Below are 21,734 nucleotides of genomic sequence, written 5' to 3'. Positions count from 1 at the left end.
CTTGTGTTTTGTATAGTCCATGTTTACATGTTTTTTCTTTAATCTCATTCATTACCTAGGTTGCCTAGCCTAGCCATACTCCCTTACTCCATTGTACCCCTGCAAGCCCCTTTGTGTTTGTTTTGTACAGTATTGTGTATATATTTTTCCCTATTTTATAGCTTATTTCTACTTATTTCTGATTCTACAATCAGCTTTTTTTTATGCAGTCAAGTATAGACCCAGAACTTAACCTCTTATCCACTATCTATGACAATAATCACTTTAATGATCTAAATTGCAGATATTTTGCAGCACATGATGTAAACAATGTATTAACTCATAATCACAATATCTCTGTAATCAATTTGAACGTTAGATCCCTAGGTAAACACTTCGATGATGTTAGTGCCTTGATTGAAACTATTGGCAACAAATTCTCTTTTATTATACTTACTGAAACATGGTTGAAAGAGGATACTACTCAACTCTTTAACATGCCTAACTACTCAGCAATTCACAACTGTCGTCAACTTCAGAGAGGTGGTGGCACTGCTCTATACTACCACCAAGAACTAACATGCTTAAAAGAAATTAGAACTAGAGACTGCTATGGGGAGTATATCTTCGCCAGCTTCAGAGTCAAGGGTGCCGAGTCTGTCCTGTCTGTGGGTGCAGTCTATAGAATTCCCAACACTGATGTGTCTGAATTCAACTCAAACCTTAGAAATCTAATACTTGATAACAGACTGAACAAAAACCACCTAATTATCGCAGGGGACTTTAATATTGACCTCTGCGAGCCAGAAGACCCTACTGCTGTCAGCTTCCTCAACTGTATGAATTCCTGCTTCCTCATACCCTTAATCACTAGACCTACTAGAATCACTGATAGCACTGCCACGACTCTAGATCACATCTGGACCAACATAACCTCTCCACTTACTTCAGGTATAATCACCGATAGCACTACAGACCACTACCCCACATTTCTCTTAACTAACATTAGCAAACCACCTCTAGAAACAAGGGAGTTAAGCTTTAGGCTGCACAATGAAACTGCTATAAACAATTTTATAACTGCTGCTGATAATGTCAACTGGGAGTCCGAGTTAGGTAACATAGGGGACATCAACCTAGCAGTGCAATCTTTTCTACAAACAACTCTTAGCCTTTATAACACCCACTGTCCTAGGCTTACAAAACAAGTCACAAGCAAAAGGCTTAACAATCCTTGGCTTACAAAGGGAATACTGAAATCCATTAACAAAAAACACGACCTTGAGAAGAAGTATAGGTTAGGAATTGTCTCCAAAGAATTCTCAAAGAAATACTCATTATTGCTATCTAAGATAATTAGACGAGCCAAAACTAAATACTACGAAGATAAATTTACTCAAATAAAGAGCAACATTAAACAAACTTGGAGCACAATTTCACAAATATTGGGATCAAAGAAATCTTTAAATAACAAACCGACTCTCCTGTCTAATAACGATGGTCAGCTTTCAGCCTCTGATTCTGCTATTGAGTTCAATAGGTTCTTCTCTTCCATTGGTTCATCCCTTGCAAATGATATTCCATCTTCCAGTACTGACATTAAGGACTATCTTACAGGTAACTATCCACAGTCTCTGTACCTAAAGCCTGTTAACTCCACTGACGTCAATGAGATAATCCTTTCCCTTAAAACCAAGTCTGGTGCCCTTGAGGAGATACCAACTTTAATTTACAAAAAAGCCTCCAGATCTTTAGCCCCTGCTATTGCTTTGCTCTTCAACAAGTCACTTGAACTCCAAACCTTTCCAGATATTCTAAAAAAAGCGAGAGTAACGCCTGTCCACAAATGTGGTGACCCCACAGATGTTAACAACTACAGACCTATATCAATCCTGCCAAACTTGTCAAAAATTTTTGAAAAACATATATAAGCAGCTTTACTCATATCTAGTCAAACTCAATATACTTAGCCCTTGCCAATATGGCTTCAGACCCAAAAAAGCACTAACGATGCACTTATTAGTATGCTTAACTCGATTCATACAGCTCTTGATAAAAAGGAGTTCCCTGTTGGGTTATTTGTGGACCTGCGTAAAGCTTTTGATACTGTCAACCACCAAAACCTTCTTCTTAAATTACATCATTATGGAGTCAGAGGACACGCCCTACAATACCTCGAGTCCTACCTTACTGACAGGCTCCAATATGTTTCTGTGAATAATACAATTTCTCCCACCCTACCCATCAACATTGGTGTTCCTCAGGGCAGCATACTTGGCCCTCTCCTCTTTCTCATCTACATTAATGACCTTTCAAATGCCTCCCAACACCTCAAACCAATTCTATTTGCTGACGACACAACCTTCATTTACTCCAGTCCTGACCCTCTTGCTCTAAATGCCACAGTAAATACTGAGCTAAATAAAGTCCATCTTTGGCTAACTGCCAACAAACTCACCCTTAACATTGACAAAACTTTCTATATTCTGTTTGTCAATAAATCCTCTAGTCATATAAATCTCAAAATAAACAATACCCAAATTTGTAACAAATTAGATGGCAAATTCCTTGGCATTCTCATTGACCACAAGCTGAATTTCCAGGGACACATTCTAAATATATAAAAAAAAGTTTCAAAAACTGTGGGCATTCTTTCTAAGATCAGATATTATGTACCACGCCCTGCCCTGGTGACTCTCTATTACTCCCTTATCTATCCTTATCTCAACTATGGTATTTGTGCTTGGGGTTCTACTACCCAAAATCACTTACGTCCTCTAATTACCCAACACGAAGCTGCTATTAGAACAATATCTAACTCTGGCCCCAGACATCACTCGGTACCCCTACTCAAATCTCTGAATATGTTAGATATTAAGTCACTGCACATTCTCTCATGTGTATTATACATATATAAAACGCTAAACTATAATGCCAATCCTGATCTTAAAAGCTTCATAGAAGGTTGTAACAGAACCCATGAGCACCACACCAGAAATAAATACAGTTTTGATATTCCTAGAGTACGTCTTAATCAAACTAGAAATGCTCTGCAAATCAAGGGGCCCAGAATGTGGAATGACCTTCCCAACCATGTTAAAGACTGTACCTCTCTCAACCAGTTTAAGATAAAAACTAAACACTACCTAATAAATTCCCTGTAATCTACCTCACTCCTCTATTGTCAACCCATGTCTGTTATTTTCTTTTTTTTAATCAACACTGTTTGTCAACCTATTGTATTTGTTCTGCTTTTTCAGTCATGTTCCCCCTTTTTTTATCTTTATTTGTATTTGTTCTCAACACTTTTTATTCTTTATGCTCAATTAGTATTAAGTTCTAGATATTAATGTTTTTCTTGCCCGAAACGCATTGCGTAATAGTGGCTTTAGGCATTGTATGTACTAGCTCTATCTATATATCAATCCATTAATGTAACATCACTTGTATGTATATACCTTACCTGAATAAACATCTGAATCTGAATCTGAGTAAATGAAGGTTGTGTCGTCAGCAAATAGAATTGGTTTGAGGTGTTGGGAGGCATTTGGAAGGTCATTAATGTAGATGAGAAAGAGGAGAGGGCCAAGTATGCTGCCCTGGGGAACACCAATGTTGATGGGTAGGGTGGGAGAAATTGTATTATTCACAGAAACATATTGGAGCCTGTCAGTAAGGTAGGATTTGAGGTATTGTAGGGAGTGTCCTCTGACTCCATAATGATGTAATTTAAGAAGAAGGTTTTGGTGGTTGACAGTGTCAAAAGCTTTACGCAGGTCCACAAACAACCCAACAGAGAACTCATTTTTATCAAGAGCTGTATGAATCGAGTTAAGCATACTAATAAGTGCATCGTTAGTGCTTTTTTTGGGTCTGAAGCCATATTGGCAAGGGCTAAGTATATTGAGTTTGGCTAGATATGAGTAAAGCTGCTTATAGATTAGTTTTTCAAAAATTTTTGACAAGTTTGGCAGGATAGATATAGGTCTGTAGTTGTTAACATCTGTGAGATTACCACATTTGTGGACAGGCGTTACTCTCGCTTTTTTTAGAATATCTGGGAAGGTTTGGAGTTCAAGTGACTTGTTGAAGAGCAAAGCAATAGCAGGGGCTAAAGATCTGGAGGCTTTTTTGTAAATTAAAGTTGGTATCTCCTCAAGGGCACCAGACTTGGTTTTAAGGGAAAGGATTATCTCATTGACGTCAGTGGAATTAATAGGCTTTAGGTACAGAGACTGTGGATAGTTACCTGAAAGATAGTCATTAATGTCTGTACTGGAAGATGGAATATCATTTGCAAGGGATGAACCAATGGAAGAGAAGAACCTATTGAACTCAGTAGCAGAATCAGAGGCTGAAAGCTGACCATCGTTATTAGACAGGAGATTCGGTTTGTTATTTAAAGACTTCTTTGATCCCAATATTTGAGAAATTGTTCTCCAAGTTTGTTTAATGTTGCTCTTTATTTGGGTAAATTTATCTTCGTAGTATTTAGTTTTGGCTCGTCTAATTATCTTAGACAGCAATAATGAGTAATTCTTTGAGAATTCTTTGGAGACAATTCCTAACCTATACTTCTTCTCAAGGTCATGTTTTTTATTAATAGATTTAAGTATTCCCTTTGTAAGCCAGGGATTGTTAAGCCTTTTGGTTGTGACTTGTTTTGTAAGCATAGGACAGTGGGTATTATAAAGGCTAAGAGTTTTCTGAAGAAAAGATTGCACTGCTAGGTTGATGTCCACTATGTTACCTAACTCGGACTCCCAGTTGACATTATCAGCAGCAGTTATAAAATTGTCTATAGCAGTTTCATTGTGTAGTCTAAAACGTATCACTCTTGACTCAAGAGGTGGTTTGCTAATGTTAGTTAAGAGAAATGTGGGGAAATGATCTGTAGTGCTATCGGTGATTATACCTGAAGTAAGCGGAGAGGTTATGTTTGTCCAGATGTGATCGAGCGTCGTGGCAGTGCTATCAGTGATTCTAGTAGGTCTAGTGATTAAGGGTATGAGGAAGCAGGAATTCATACAGTTGAGGAAGCTAACAGCAGTGGGGTGTTCAGGCTCGCAGAGGTCAATATTAAAGTCCCCTGCGATAATTAGGTGGTTTTTGTTCAGTCTGTTATCAAGTATTAGATTTCTAAGGTTTGAGTTGAATTCGGACACATCAGTGTTAGGAATTCTATAAACTGCACCCACAGTCAGGACAGACTCGGCACCCTTGACTCTGAAGCTGGCGAAGATATACTCCCCATAGCAGTCTCTGGTTCTAATTTCTTTTAAGCATGTTAGTTCTTGGTGGTAGTAAAGAGCAGTGCCACCACCTCTCTGAATTTGACGACAGTTGTGAATTGCTGAGTAGTTAGGCATGTTAAAGAGCTGAGTAGTATCCTCTTTCAACCATGTTTCAGTAAGTATAATAAAAGAGAATTTGTTGTCAATAGCTTCAATCAAGGCACTAACATCATCGAAGTGTTTACCTAGGGATCTAACGTTCAAATTGATTACAGAGATATTGTGATTATGAGTTAATACATTGTTTACATCATGTGCTGCAAAATATCTGCAATTTAGATCATTAAAGTGATAATTGTCATAGATAGTGGATAAGAGGTTAAGTTCAGGGTCTATACTTGTCTGCATAAAAAAAGCTGATTGCAGGAAAAACAAGGGAAGAAAGGCAAATAACAAGGTAGAAATAAGCTATAAAATAGGGAAAAAGATGTACACAATACAGAACAAAGCAAACTCAAAAGGGGCTTACAGGGGTACAATGGAGTAAGGGAGTATGGCTAGGCTAGGCAACCTAGGTAATAAATGAGATAACGAAAAAACATATAAACATGGACTATACAAAACACAAGATATAGAAATACAAAACAAAAATATAAACAAGACTAAGCAATACAAAAACAAATTGAGCAAAAATGAAAAATGAGGTAGATTGCTTACAAGTACTCTCAGGTACACTGTAAGTAACAATTTGCAATTTGAGATGCAGGCAAAGCCAGGGGTACAATGGAGTAAGGGAGCATGGCGAGGCTAGGCAACCTAGGTAATAAATGGAATCAAAGAAAAGTTGAATAATAAGCATAAGCAAATTTAAGCTAATGATTATTAACTATAAATAGTTCAGTTATGACTGTATAATTAATAAGACCTGAAGAACTATTTATGCACTCAATTAAATAATTTCAGTAAATGACTAGTTAAGAGTAAGTTAAAAATTAAGTCAGAAAATGAAACAATGAGACTTAGGAAACCTAGCCCCACTAGTTGACAGGGGGTTAATTAAGTTAATTCACTGGGAGTGATAATGAGCTGAGACAGACCACATTGGGAGAGGAAAGCGTTGAGGTTCTCTTCTTTAGTAATTGTGAACATTTTGCCCTCTGCGGTTTTTCTCACCTTTATCAGTCCATCTCTAACGAAGCACTGATGAATCGCATCTGGGTTTTTTTGACGGATTTGACGCAGGCGGTAGAGGAGGTGCTGTCTGTTCCTAGTCAAGCACTCGTTGATGTATAATCCCTTCCGTTGGGCTACAGCTGTCCGGACTAGATTGGATTTCGTGAACTGGGAAGACAGCTTCAGGCGAATTTTCCGTTGGTTTTGACTTGATGGATTCTTTTTGCCTACTCTGTAGGCAGCAATAACGTCAGATTTGTTTAGAATGAGCTGCAATTTGTCTTTTATGAGATCCAGAGCTATTTCGACACAGTTTTCACCATCATGTTCCACAGGTATATCTTGGGACGACACTATAACAGAGTCTAGCAGCTTTTGCTGGTCTTGTTCATCCTGGGAGACAGAACGCTGGGCTGAAAATGTACTGATACATGCAGTCATTTTGTTGAGGGCTTCCTCCTGTTTTTTAATGGCTTCATCAGTTTTCAGAAGGTTGCTTTCCTCACGGAAATCATTTAAATCATGCTGTAGTTGGTCTTGGCTTGCCTTGCAGTTTCTAATTTCCTCGCGGAGGAGGGTTATTTCTTGTTGTTGTTGTTGGAGATTAGCGCGGATCGCTAGATTCTCATTTAGAAGACTCAAGATGATATCATTTTGAGACTCGAGGACTTGGCACAACTTTTTGAACCACTGATTCTCGGCCCAGTTATAGAATTCCGGTGAGGGACCGGAAGCTCGCTTGAGTTGCTTATAGTGGGATGCTAGCATGTCCATAGGAGAGGGTTGAGATGTCTCTGCTCCCTTGCTCAAAGGGGTGGAGGGGAGGGCAGCACCGCTGCCCTGGACCCCAGAGCTTCCAGACGGAGAAACACGAATATTGTTTGAGTTGGCCGGGATGGTTGCCTTGTTAAGGGGTTTGTTGTCCTTCTTTCTCTGCACAGCCCCATGTTTAGGAGACATGATTGGTTAGAATGGACTGGGGGTATATATTGTGAAGAAACTTGCGTCAGGCAGCGCGGTGGCGGCAGCATGCACTGGTACTCACAGCCGTAGAGGAATGTTTTGAAACTTAATTGAGATGGAATGAGTTGATTTTGGTAGGTTACTTTGGTTTTGCTATAACATGCTAGGACTCCATGTACTTAGCTGCCTGTGGGTGGCGGTCTACATCATCTGGCAATAGTATAAGGGCTGATATACAGCTTAGAGTGAGGAACGCAGCGTGATCACGTTGGTCTCGTAGCGTAGCGTGAGATGGCCAATTCTATAACCAATGTTCCAGTGATGTGTAAATATTTAATTCAAAATGATCTGCTACCAGAAATTTTAGCCAAATATCCCCAGTTTGCTAACTGTAGGTAGTAACCGAGTGATTTTTTTTTTTTAAATATATACAAGAGTTGTTACATTCTCCTACAGCCACTAGTACGCGTAGCGTTTCGGGCAGGTCCCTGGAATACGCTCCCATGCCGTGAAGAATCGTTTTTTCATCCAAGTACACATTTTACTGTTGCGTTAAACAGAGGCTACAGTTAAGGAATTGCACCCGTTAAATCCTCCCCGGCCAGGATACGAACCCATGACATAGCGCTCGCGGAACGCCAGGCGAGTGTCTTACCACTACACCACGGAGACTGTAATGTAACCTATCCACCGCTGCCCACTGGATGGGGGGCGGTGTTCAGGACAAACATATAAATTGTGACACCAGCTCTCCACATATGTCAGTTGCTTAATTTAGAACCTGTACTTGAGGTTGATCTCGAACCCATTGTTGATGTGACGACTTAATATTGAATTTTGTAACTAGCTCATCAAGATTGTAACTTGCTTAGCTAAATGAATTGTGGGGTTCAGTCCCTGAGCCCATTATGTGCCTCTGTAACCCTTTCCACTACCGCCCACAAGATGGGTATGGGGTGCATAATAAATGAACTAAACTAACTTTGGGACCGTTACGAGGAAAAACAGATAAGTAAAATAAATAAATAAATAAGCACCTCACAGTTCCTCAAGGAATGTTCGCGTTTTATCCTAGGAAGTGCCTGAACTAGAATTAGAAAACAGCAGTCTGTTTACTGGTTGTTATTTTACTTATGTTAGTTGTAAATGATAATGTAAAAATAGCCACTGAGGTCTCATTAAGACTTTATGACCATGTAATCTATGTTTTGCTCCACTACTTACTGGTTGAGTATGGGGGTGCATAACAAATAATAGCCTCCTTCGGCGGTGCCTTGTTTCTAAATGTGTTTCAAACTCAAACTGTACCTTGTGCTACCCACTCCGTCAACTCAAACTTTGCTACAATGTACTTCTTAATATGTGTTACATACTCTCACAGCCCAATGTACCTTCTTGTATATAAATAAATAGATTTCAATTGTAAGGAGTATGGTTTGCATCTTGTTTTTCTAATAATAGAAACCTCCCCCCCTTAACATGACCCCTTCCACGTTCTATATAGTCTTAATGTCTTGGCGCTTTCCCCCTGATAGTTCTCTTCCGTTCCCTTCTCTGATAAGAGTTCGCTTTGTTAACAAACACAGTAATACAAACAGTGAATAATAGACAGAAAACAGAAAATAATATGGTGTTTAACGAAGATAAGTTCCAGCTCATGCGCTATGGAAAAAATGAAAATATAAAAACGGAAACCACGTACAAAACTCAGGCAAATCATAACATAGAACGAAAAGGCAATGTAAAGGATCTGGGTGTACTCATGTCGGAAGACCTTACCTTTAAAGAACACAATAAAGTAGCCGTCACAACTGCAAGAAAAATGACAGGTTGGATAACAAGAACTTTTCACACTAGAGATGCTATACCGATGATGATACTTTTCAAAACGCTTGTGCTCTCTAGAGTAGAGTACTGCTGCACAATGACAGTGTTACGACCCTGGGTTCTCCAGTGGAAACCAGAGGTCAAAATTGAGCTATTAAACTTTCTAGTAGTACAGTTGAGTGCATCGCGAGCGGCAATTGTTTGTATCTTCCCTGCCAGACGTAAGACTATTATTGTTTCTCAAAGAGCATTTAAAGACTGAGCTGGGGGTTGATTATTAAATAATAACATAGGCACCAACTTTGCTTACTAATACTTTCTAATCATTTGTAAAGTAACAATACATTGCATAGGGGAAGATCTTTAATGTGCTTAGCTGCACGATCAATTAGGCTCCTTCCGGCACCACGACATGAGGGAGGCTCATGTTATTATTTAATTCTGTTAGTCTAAGGGTTGATCAATGCGCTCCCACAATGCGCTTCAAATCAAATCAAATCAAATGTTTATTTAGGTAAGGTACATACATACAAGAGATTTTACAAAGAGTGATGGATTTAATTCTAATTATTGCGGTCATTTATTATTTAATTCTGTTCAATTTTAATACATTCCTTTATTTAGACTTTCAGCTTGATTAGTTTCATTACGCGGCAAATTTAGGAAATTTATAGCATTGCTTACACCTCTTGCCTTAAAAAAAAAAATTCTATTTCCGTAAAAGAATTCGTATTTTCATGTCAATTTAGTGAACGGGAGCCCGCTCCTGTTTTGGTGATTTACGTTCCTCCATCGTTAACTAAACGCTTACTTAAATAACTGGTTATATCCTTAGTCTTTCAGTCATGACGTGTATTAAGACTCAAGTTATTCCTCAATTTAGCATTGAGCAAGCCTCTGGCTTTAGATTATTCCTGCACTTGATTTATGAGTCAATTACCCTCAGCAATTTGTTACTGCAATTTATGCATTGCGTTTGCTTCACGTTTTATTTAACTTTTTGTGCTGCAATTATGTTTGTGTAACTGTCGCTTTTGTCATTGAGTTAAAGTTAAGTCAGCTAGGATGTGCTAGTTAGGTTATACTATGGTGTCTTTCAGTCACGACGTGTATTAAAGACTTTCAGTTTATTCCTCAATTTAGCCGGAAGGTACCGCGGCTTCCCAGCCGACGTCCTTCCTGTGACGAGTTAAGCCGGCGATGTTTTCAGTTTTATATTTATTTGGTCATATAAATATGCGGCCTCCCAGGCCGCTGGTTTATCCAGACGTGTTGTCTGCCCGATGTAGCCCGGATGTCACTGCGGCCTCCTAGGCCGCTGGTCGCGAAGTTCCAGCTGACGTTGTGCCTATTTTCACTCCTTTTCGTTATTGTATTTGGTTGTATTTACCTCGGCTCAAAGTGTTAATCCCGTTTCTCTAACGAGTTATAGTACAGCTTTATTTGGAGCATACTTTGTTTTGCAATTTATAATTAATTAGTTATAATTGGTTTATAATTTTATTATTTACACCATTTATTTACGATTACTCATATTATTATAATTTATTACATTGTTAGGCTTTTTTCCAACGACGTCGTCCCAGCCGGTGTTGTTCCTGCAGAGGATGGGCCAGCTGGTGGCTCGGCCGAAGCTGTTGCAGCGGGCGCCCTCACAGACTCAGCTAGTTTCAGCAGACGATGTTACAGCTGCTAACGCCCCAGTTCCATGTTAGGCTTCCCGGCAGCCGATGCTTCAGTCATGAAGCTCTAGCTGAAGCGTTCCACCCGACGTTGCACCCATCAATTTATCACTTTTCAGTTTTGTAATTCTCGCTTTCCCAGCTTCATGATTTGTTCCCGTTATTTTCTATGACAGTTATATTCCAGTCTTTAGCCTAAATTGTCTTGCAGCTGACCCTCTACTTACCACTAACGTCTTCCCTGGTGGCCAGTTGCCGCTATTTTCCTCCCTTTATCAGATGTTGATGCTCCAGCTGTCGATGTCCAGCTGCAGGTGCCCAGCTCCGATGCTCCAGCCGCTGATGGCAGGATTTTGCAGTTCAACATTCGGCAACGGTCGTTAAGTTAATCCGTTATTTTGCACAATTTTGACTATTGGTGTTTGTGTTATACACGCTACGTTAATGTGGGTTTAAGGTCCATGTACTACCCACGTGCATAATTTTTTAACTTATAAAACCCGTGCTTATTGTATTTGAGTTATTAACTATGCCAGCTAGGATGTGCTAGTTGCCGTGTCACATGCCTCTTGCCTCTTGCTTCAGTTTTCCTGGCTTCGCATTTACCACTAGTCTACTCACTTTATTTCCGCTCAGGATGCGTTGTCTTGTTGCATGTTTACTTTTACTGTGTTTACATTATGTTTGTTTAACTTTTGCTTTGCTTTAAGTTATTAAGTAAAATCAGTTAGGATGTGCTAGTCGCGGTGTTATGGGCCCTTGTCTCCTGCTTTAAGTTTCTGGCCCTGCATTTATGTTTAGTTTCCTCTGTAAATTATTACTGTTATTACGGGTAGCCCTTGGGGCATATTTGTTGTTTCTCCTGGTTACGTTATGTGGTTTATCATTTATGGCCTAAATGTTTACATTTAGCCTATCACAATTTAATTCTTCAATTGATGCCCTCCCAACACCAGCTGCAGGTTTAACTTCCCGGTGGAAATTTATGCTTGTTCGCTCGACTTTGTTTAAGTTGTTAGGTAAGGCCAGTTAGGCTGAGCGAGTTGCTACTCGCCGTCTCAGTTATCTCTAACTTAAGCTTTGACGCCCTGGCGTCGTGCGGCCCGCCGTTTTGGTGATTTATAATTTATATTATTTGTGAACATTTTTAAAAAAATATAGCTTATGATTGCTAGACTTTCAGTCATGAGTTGTATTACTTCCGCAATTTATAGCAACTATATATATACTGTTCCTAAATAATTTATTATGATTATTATTATTATTATTATTATTGTTATTATTATTATTATTATTTATTTATTTATTTATATACAAGAAGGTACATTGGGTTTGTGAGAATACATAGCAAAGTACAATACATTCTTGTAAAGCCACTAGTACGCCAACCCGTCCTCTTAAAAATAACGTCACTTTTGGCTCGTATGTGCTCTATGGCCAAATTTGGGCATAATTTGAAATGAAATCGACTCACACAAGTGACGTTCTGTTCCGTTTTCTATTTGAGTCGTCCGGCCTACGCTCAGAGGTTATGAGAGGACACTTTAAATTAACGTTTTTCATAACGTTTTGAAACTTTATGAGAATTTCCTGCCCACCTAACCTATCAGAGGACCCTTAACTTACTGTTGTTGAAAAAAAAATCCCAAATTTATTTTCATTTTTTATTCATTTTCAAATTACTTCCAAATTCGGCCATACGGGCAAACGGCCAAAAGCGACGTTCTTTTTAAGAGGACAGGTACTCGCACAGCATTTCGGGCAGGTCCTTGGTCTAGCAGATAATTTTAAGTAGGTAAGTTCTATCAGAATTAATAAAATGATAACAAATACATTGCAAGAAAAAAATGAGACAAGAGATATTAGTAAGTATATTAAAGCACATTGGTATATTAAAGCTCTGATTGATTACATTGACAGCTTGATTGGTAATTTAGACAAGATTAATAGACACTATGCAGCAGATTGACAGCACATATAAGAAGACAGCAATGATCACAATGATAAAGATGTTCAGATTGGGTACATAAAGATTGGGAGATTGGGTAGCAATAGATACAGTGCAATTTTAAAGCAAAAGGTAAAAAACTATGAAGATGAAATTAAGTACTTTTTAGTATTGTTTTTGAATGACGCAAAAGTTGGACAGCTTTTCAATTCAATAGAGAGTGAGTTCCATAGACTGGGTCCCTTTATTTGCATAGAGTGTTTACACAGATTAAGTTTGACTCTGGGGATATCAAAGAGATATTTGTAACGGTTCTATTGTTACGTAAAGTATGGTGACAATAAACAGACACTAAGATACTATATATATATATATATTTGGTCGAATATACAGAAGTACACAGGTGATACTTTGGTGTGAGTTGAGCGCACTGAGCGTCGGTACAGTATCTCGCAAGTGTCTGCTCTAGACCACACTTGAAAGTAGACTCTGGTTAATGTTTGCTATTCTGCTGCTTATATGCTCGGGCAACACCTCACCATGTTGCCCGGGCAACGCCTCACCTCATTCATCTCCAAAGGTTGACAGGAATATTAACAAAGCATTTGGAGCGAGTATATTATTGGGATAATCTACTCGCTACAGAACTCCCCCTCCCAGGGGATGAAAGGAAAAATACTTGATCAAGAAACTTAGCTGGTCGGTGAATTGTGCGCCCTGCTCGCGTTACATAACCATCAAAGTTAACTTCCTCCTCTTCGCTGATGTCATCTAACTGGGGTCGTAGGGTGGGAGGTCGCACAGGATCGTCCGTCGTCGTAGGATCAGGTTGTGGTGCGGCTGGTAACTGGGGTTGTAGGGTGGGAGGTCGTACAGGATCGTCCGTTGTCGTAGGTGGCGGTGCTGCTGGTAACTGTGGTCGAAAAGTGAACTGCATAGTCGGCGGATGTGTCTCTGGATTTAGCAGTGCCGCAGACGTTTGAGACGAAGCCTGGAGCAGAGCAGAGAGCTGAGTGAGGCCGGAGTCGTGGAGCTCTATGTGGGAGAGCGTGGCGGCTCGATTGAGAATTGTGAGTGTCTGAACTCGGGGAGCGAGAGCGTGGCGGCTCGATGCGGTCGTAGTCTGCTGTCTGCTCTGTGTCGAAGTTGTAGCGCCTTGGGTTGATTAGGACTGTACACGCCGAGTACTACATTGTTGACTGTGGAAATTGTAGTCTGGTACCAATAAAAGATGTAGGCAGTGTGTGGACAAGCTCGGTGTAGCAGGAGAGAAGAATGTGCATAATTGTTGCGTCCTTGGGTCGCTGGTGGAGCATTTAGATCCGGGGCGGATAGGCTCGGGCACTAGGACATTAGGAGGTAATGTAGGCACGTAGTTAGGACAACGAGGTAATTACATCTAGAGCTGAATTGTCCTGAAGGCGACGAAGTGTCGGAAACGCAAGCTGTAAGTCCTGTACTGCGCAAAGGGCTTGAGTCGGCCAAGTATCAAAATGCAGTGAACGTGTAGATGAATCTGATGACAGAGCAGCTATCGTGGGCGTAGAACAAGCAGTGCCCTGGCAGCGACGGAGAGTCGGCAGGACAAGCTGTAGATCCAACATGATGTAATCATTGATGAGGCTGTCAGATGAGTGAGTAACGATCGTGGAGCAGCAAGCCGTAGTAGATGAAAATGCAGAGATGGACGCGATGAAAATCATAGCTGTGGCGAGGGTGTTGGCAGTGTTCCATCACAGCAAACAGTAGCAGTAGAGGTCCAGTGAGAGTCCATCGTGGCTGGGTATCGTCGAAACTCTCTGGGGTCACTAATGTAACGGTTCTATTGTTACGTAAAGTATGGTGACAATAAACACAGACACTATATATATATTTGGTCGAATATACAGAAGTACACAGGTGATACTTTGGTGTGAGTTGAGCGCACTGAGCGTCGGTACAGTATCTCGCAAGTGTCTGCTCTAGACCACACTTGAAAGTAGACTCTGGTTAATGTTTGCTATTCTGCTGCTTATATGCTCGGGCAACACCTCACCGTGTTGCCCGGGCAACGCCTCACCTCATTCATCTCCAAAGGTTGACAGGAATAATAACAAAGCATTTGGAGCGAGTATATTATTGGGATAATCTACTCGCTACATATTTATTTCTGGTGTGGTGATAATGGGTCCTATTACATCTGTCCAGGGAGAGTTTCAGAGCAGGATTTGCATTTAAGAACAGGGTTTTGTAAATGTACTTGACACAAGAGAATTTGTGGAGTGAGATTATGTTTAGCATGTTTAGGGAGTTAAACAAGGGGGCTGAGTGTTGTCTGAAAGCAAAATTTGTTATTATTCTTATAGCAGATTTTTGCTGGGTGATGATGGACTTGAGGTGGTTTGCAGTGGTTGAACCCCATGCACAGATACCATAATTAAGATAGGGATAGATTAGTGCATAATATAGAGATGAGAGCAGAGTTAGGTACATAATATCTGATTTTGGAGAGTATACCAACTGTTTTAGAGACTTTCTTAGTTATGTGTTGTATGTGGGTGCTGAAGTTGAGTCTCTTGTCTAGGAATAGGCCAAGAAACTTTCCATCATTTTTATTGCTAATGTTTACATTGTCTATCTGAAGCTGAATTGCATTTGTAGATTTGCTTCCAAATAAGATGTAGTAGGTCTCTTCTATGTTAAGTGTTAGTTTGTTGATTGACATCCATAAGTGGACTTTTTTTTAGTTCATTATTAACAACATTATTTAGTGTATGTGAGTTGGGGTGGGAGTAGATAAGAGTAGTATCATCAGCAAACAAAATAGGTTTCAGAATGTCAGAGACATTAGGCAGATCATTGATGTATATAAGAAATAGGAGAGGTCCCAAATCTGCACTGTGGCACTCCAACGGTTATTGGTAGAGTGGGAGAGGTTATATTATTGATGATTACACATTGGTGTCTGTCACTAAGATAGGATTGGATATAGTCCAGTGTATGGCCTCGGATTCCATAATGATGGAGTTTACGTAAGAGGTAATTGTAATTAATAGTATCAAAGGCCTTTCTCAGGTCAATGAAGAGTCCAATCGGAAACTCATTTTTGTCAAGGGCTGAGTAAATTGTATCAAGGAGACTAATAATTGCATTGTTGGTACTGTTTTGAGAGCGGAAGCCAAACTGACAGGGGCTAAGAATGTCGAATTTTACGAGGTAGGAGTAGAGCTGTTTGTAGATAATTTTTTCAAATATTTTTGATAGTATGGGTAGGTTTGATATTGGTCTATAATTGTTTATGCCTGCCGGATTACCTCCTTTATGAACTGGCGTTACTCTCGCTTTTTTAAGGATATCAGGGAAGGTGTGACACTCAAGGGATTTGTTGAACAGCAGAGCTATAGGTGGCGCAAGGGCGTGGGAGGCGCTCTTGTATACAATGGATGGTATTTCACTGATGTTCTCAGCTTTGGTTTTTAGTGAGTGTATGATGGACACAACATGTGTCGGGCTGACTGGTGAGAGGAGAAGAGAGTTTGGATAGCTGCCTGAGAGATATGTGTTGATATGTGTCTGAGTCTGTGGGATTTTACTGGCCAGGTTAGCACCAACCGATGAAAAGAAGCTATTTAATTCATTCGCCATTTCTAAATCAGATGACGGTGTAAGGCCATCCTTAGAGAGTGTTATCTGGTTGTGGGAGTGTTGTTTAGTTCCTAGGATATTAGAGATGGTTTTCAATGTGCTTTTCATGTTGCCTTTTGCTTCATTGAATCTAGTGTCATAATACGAAAGTTTAGCTTTTCTTATGATACTGGTAAGCACTGATGAATACTCTTATAACTACTTCCTTTGTAACTAGGCCAATCCAAATTTCCTTTCATATTCATGTTTTTTGTTGATTGATTTGATTATGCCACTTGTGAGCATATGTACACGAACATGCACACAACAGTACCCATGCACGCCATGGGTACTGAAAGAGTGTGCAGAGGCACTTTGCTTGTCACTCTCCATAGTGTATAGTAGGTCACTGGAGACGGGAGACCTACCAGAAATATGGAAGACATCGAATGTGGTCCCAATATACAAAAAGGGTGACAGGCAAGAGGCACTGAACTACAGGCCAGTGTCCTTGACTTGTATACCATGCAAGGTGATGGAGAAGATCGTGAGAAAAAACCTGGTAACACATCTGGAGAGAAGGGACTTTGTGACAAATCGCCAACATGGGTTCAGGGAGGGTAAATCTTGCCTGACTGGCTTAATAGAATTCTACGACCAGGTGACAAAGATTAAGCAAGAAAGAGAAGGCTGGGCAGACTGCATTTTCTTGGATTGTCGGAAAGCCTTTCACATAGTACCGCATATAAGAGGCTGGTACATAAGCTGGAGAGACAGGCAGGTGTAGCTGGTAAGGTGTTCCAGTGGATACGGGAGTACCTGAGCAATAGGAAGCAGAGTTATGGTGAGGGGTGAGACCTCAGATTGGCGTGAAGTCACCAATGGAGCCCCACAGGGCTCTGTAGTCGGTCCTATCTTGTTTCTGATATATATAAATGATCTCCCGGAGAGTATAGATTCATTTCTCTCAATGTTTGCGGACGATGCCAAAATTATGAGAAGGATTAAGACAGAGGAGGACTGCTTGAGGCTTCAAGAAGACCTAGACAAGCTGAAGGAATGGTCAAACAAATGGTTGTTAGAGTTTAACCCAAGCAAATGTAATGTAATGAAGATAGGTGTAGGGGGCAGGAGGCCAGATACAAGGTACCATCTGGGAGATGAAATACTTCAAGAGTCAGAGAAAGAAAAAGACATGGGGGTTGATATCACGCCAGACCTGTCTCCTGCAGCCCATATCAAGAGGATAACATCAGCGGCATATGCCAGGCTGGCCAACATAAGCCAATTTCTGAACGGCATTCAGAAACTTGTGTAAGGAATCATTCAGAACTTTGTATACCACATATGTTAGGCCAATCCTGGAGTATGCAGCCCCAGCATGGAGCCCATATCTAGTCAAGCATAAGACCAAACTGGAAAAGGTTCAAAGGTTTGCCACTAGACTAGTACCCGAGCTGAGAGGTATGAGCTACGAGGAGAGACTACGGGAATTAAACCTCACTTCACTGGAAGACAGAAGAGTTAGGGGGGACATGATCACCACATTCAAGATTCTCAAGGGAATTGATAGGGTAGATAAAGACAGTCTATTTAACACAAGGGGCACACGCACTAGGGGACACAGGTGGAAACTGAGTACCCAAATGAGCCACAGAGATATTAGAAAGAACTTTTTTAGTGTCAGAGTGGTTGACAAATGGAATGCATTAGGAAGTAATGTGGTGGAGGCAGACTCCATACACAGTTTCAAGTGTAGATATGATAGAGCTCAATAGGCTCAGGAACCTGTACACCTGTTGATTGACGGTTGAGAGGCGGGACCAAAGAGCCAGAGCTCACCCCCCGCAAGCACAAATAGGTGAGCAAATAGGTGAGTACACAAACTCACATTAGGTAATTAATACTTAATTTAACTTATAAATGCTATAAAACATCATTTACACATTTGCCAAAAATGTCTACGATTTCATTGACTGAAATTTACTTATATTATACTTTCTATAGACGACTTTATATAAATAGTTACCATGTTACCATTCTGCTACCAAATGAAAACGTCAGAAAACGTTTTGTGTTTGCTGGATAAAGTGAGTACCATTCTTTAACGGCTTTTCTAATCACTGTAGTTGCTGTGGAATGTGCATCTAATGCAGCTGCTGTCGTTGGATTAATGTTGAGTTTGATGCACAGGGCTTCAGTAGCTTCACATTCCAGTAAGTTTATTTATTTATTTATTTATTTATTTATTTATTTATTTATTTATTTATTTATTTATTTATTTATTTATTTATTTATTTATATACAAGGAGGTACATTGGGTTTGTGAGAATACATAGCATAGTATTTACATTCTTGTAAAGCCACTAGTACGCGCAGCGTTTCGGGCAGGTCCTTAATCTAACAGATAAATTTAAGTAGGTAAATTCTATCAGAATTAATAAAATGATATTAAGGGTTTTGTAAATGTAGTTGACACAAGAGAATTTGTGGAGTGAGATTATGTTTAGCATGTTTAGGGAGTTAAACAAGGGGGCTGAGTGTTGTCTGAAAGCCGAATTTGTTATTATTTTGATAGCAGATTTTTGCTGGGTGATGATGGACTTGAGGTGGTTTGCAGTGGTTGAACCCCATGCACAGATACCATAATTAAGATAGGGGTAGATTGGTGCATAATATATAGAGATGAGAGCAGAGTTAGGTACATAAGATCTGATTTTGGAGAGTATACTAACTGTTTTAGAGACTTTCTTAGTTATGTGTTGTATGTGGGTACTGAAGTTGAGTCTCTTGTCTAGGAATAGGCCAAGAAACTTTCCATCATTTTTATTACTAATATTAACATTGTCTATCTTGAGCTGAATTGCATTTGCTGATTTGCTTCCAAATAAAATGTAGTAGGTCTTTTCAATGTTAAGTGTTAGTTTGTTGGTTGACATCCATAAGTGGACTTTTTTTTAGCTCATTATTAACAACATTATTTAGTGTATGTGGGTTAGGGTTAGAGTAGATGAGGGTAGGATCATCTGCAAACAATGTAACTTTCAAAATGTTAGAGACATTAGGCAGATCATTGATGTATATAAGAAATAGGAGAGGTCCCAAGATGCTGCCCTGTGGCACTCCAACGGTTATTGGTAGGGTGGGAGAGATTATATTATTGATGGCTACACATTGTAGCCATCAATGCTACAGTCCGACATTACAGTCTCCGTGGTGTAGTGGTAAGACACTCGCCTGGCGTTCCGCGAGCGCTATGTCATGGGTTCGTATCCTGGCCGGGGAGGATTTACTGGGCGCAATTCCTTAACTGTAGCCTCTGTTTAACGCAACAGTAAAATGTGTACTTGGTTGTAACAACGATTCTTCGCGGCGGGAATCGTATTCCAGGGACCTGCCCGAAACGCTACGCGTACTAGTGGCTGTACAAGAATGTAACAACTCTTGTATATATCTCAAAAAAAAATATCTCAAAAATTGGTGTCTATCAATAAGACAGGATTGGATATAGTCCAGGGCATGGCCTCGGATTCCATAGTGATGGAGTTTACATAGGAGGTAGTTGTGATTAACAGTATCAAAGGCCTTTCTCAGGTCAATGAAGAATCCAATCGGAAACTCATTTTTGTCAAAGGCAGAGTAAATTATGTCAAGGAGACTAATAATTGCATCGTTGGTGCTCTTTTGGGACCGGAAGCCTAACTGACAGGGGCTGAGTATGTCGAATTTTACGAGGTAGGAGTAGAGCTGTTTGTAGATAATTTTTTCAAATATTTTTGATAGTATGGGTAGGTTCGATATTGGTCTATAATTGTTTATGTCTGCCGGATTACCTCCTTTATGGACTGGCGTTACTCGTGCTTTTTTAAGGATATCAGGGAAGGTGTGACACTCAAGGGATTTGTTGAACAGCAGAGCTATAGGTGGCGCAAGGGCATGGGAGGCGCTCTTGTATACAATGGATGGTATTTCACTGATGTTCCCAGCTTTGGTTTTAGGTGAGTGTATGATGGACACAACATCTGTCGGGCTGACTGGTGAGAGGAGAAGAGAGTTTGGATAGCTGCCTGAGAGATATGTGTTGATATGTGTCTGAGTCTTTGGGATTTTAATGGCCAGGTTAGCACTAACCGATGAAAAGAAGCTATTAAATTCATTTACCATTTCTAAATCAGTTGACGGTGTACAGTCTTCCTTAGAGAGTGTTATCTGGTTGTGGGAGTGTTGTTTATTTCCTAATATATTAGAAATGATTTTTCATGTGCTTTTCCTGTTGCCTTTTGCTTCTTTGAATCTATTCTCATAATACGAAAGTTAAGCTATTCTTATGATACTGATAAGCATTGGTGAGTACCGATTAACTACTTCCTTTGTAACTAGGCCAATCCTAAGTTTCTTTTCATATTCATCTTTTTTGTTGATTGATTTGAATAGGCCACTTGTGAGTCAGGGATTGTTTATTCTTCTGTTAGTTACTTCTTTGGTAAGGAGAGGACAATGAATGTTGTAGAGGCTTAGAGTTTTGGAGAGAAAGAGGTTAGCTAATGAGTTTATATCCTGTGTATTATTGAATTCAGATTCCCAGTTAATAATGTGAAGTGCATTTGAGAGATTGCCTAATGCTGCTTCACTGTGTAGCCTGAATGAGAGTTTTTTGCTTTCTGGTGGTGTTATGTCCATGTTTGCTATGAGGAAGGTAGGATAGTGGTCAGTTGTTCTGTCATAGATTATACCAGATGTAAGGGGAGCTGTTATATTAGTCCATAAGTGATCCAAGGTAGTGGCAGACGTTTGAGTACCTCTGGTGGGCTTGGTGATTGTGGGGATTAGCATACACGAGTTCATTCTGTTATGGAAATAGTCAACTTGAGGGCTATTTTGTTGGCCGAGGTCAATATTGAAATCACCTCCCAGAATGAGGTGATTTTTGTTGAGATTGTTATTTATGATAAGATTCCTTAGGTTATCTGAGAATGAAGCTATGTTGGTATTAGGAAATCTATAGATGGCACCGATAGTCAGGGAGGAGTTAAGAGATTTACTTGAGAACTTGGCAAAGGTATATTCGCAATAGTCATCTCTATCACTAATAACACTATTGCAGATGAAGGTATCTTTGTAATATATTGCTGTACCGCCACCTTTCTTATTAGGCCTGCAGTTATGAATGGCTTTATAACCAGCTAAGTTATAGAGTTGGGTATAGTCTTTACTTAGCCAAGTTTCTGTTAAAATGATGAATGATAATTTAGTACCTAGTGCTATGAGTAATGCATTTATATCATCAAAATGTTTACCAAGTGATCTAACATTTTGGTTGTAAAC

This window comes from Procambarus clarkii, chromosome 5 (genome assembly GCF_040958095.1).
Source record: "Procambarus clarkii isolate CNS0578487 chromosome 5, FALCON_Pclarkii_2.0, whole genome shotgun sequence".
Taxonomy (NCBI): domain Eukaryota; kingdom Metazoa; phylum Arthropoda; class Malacostraca; order Decapoda; family Cambaridae; genus Procambarus; species Procambarus clarkii.
Note: the sequence above shows the minus strand (reverse complement) of the source record.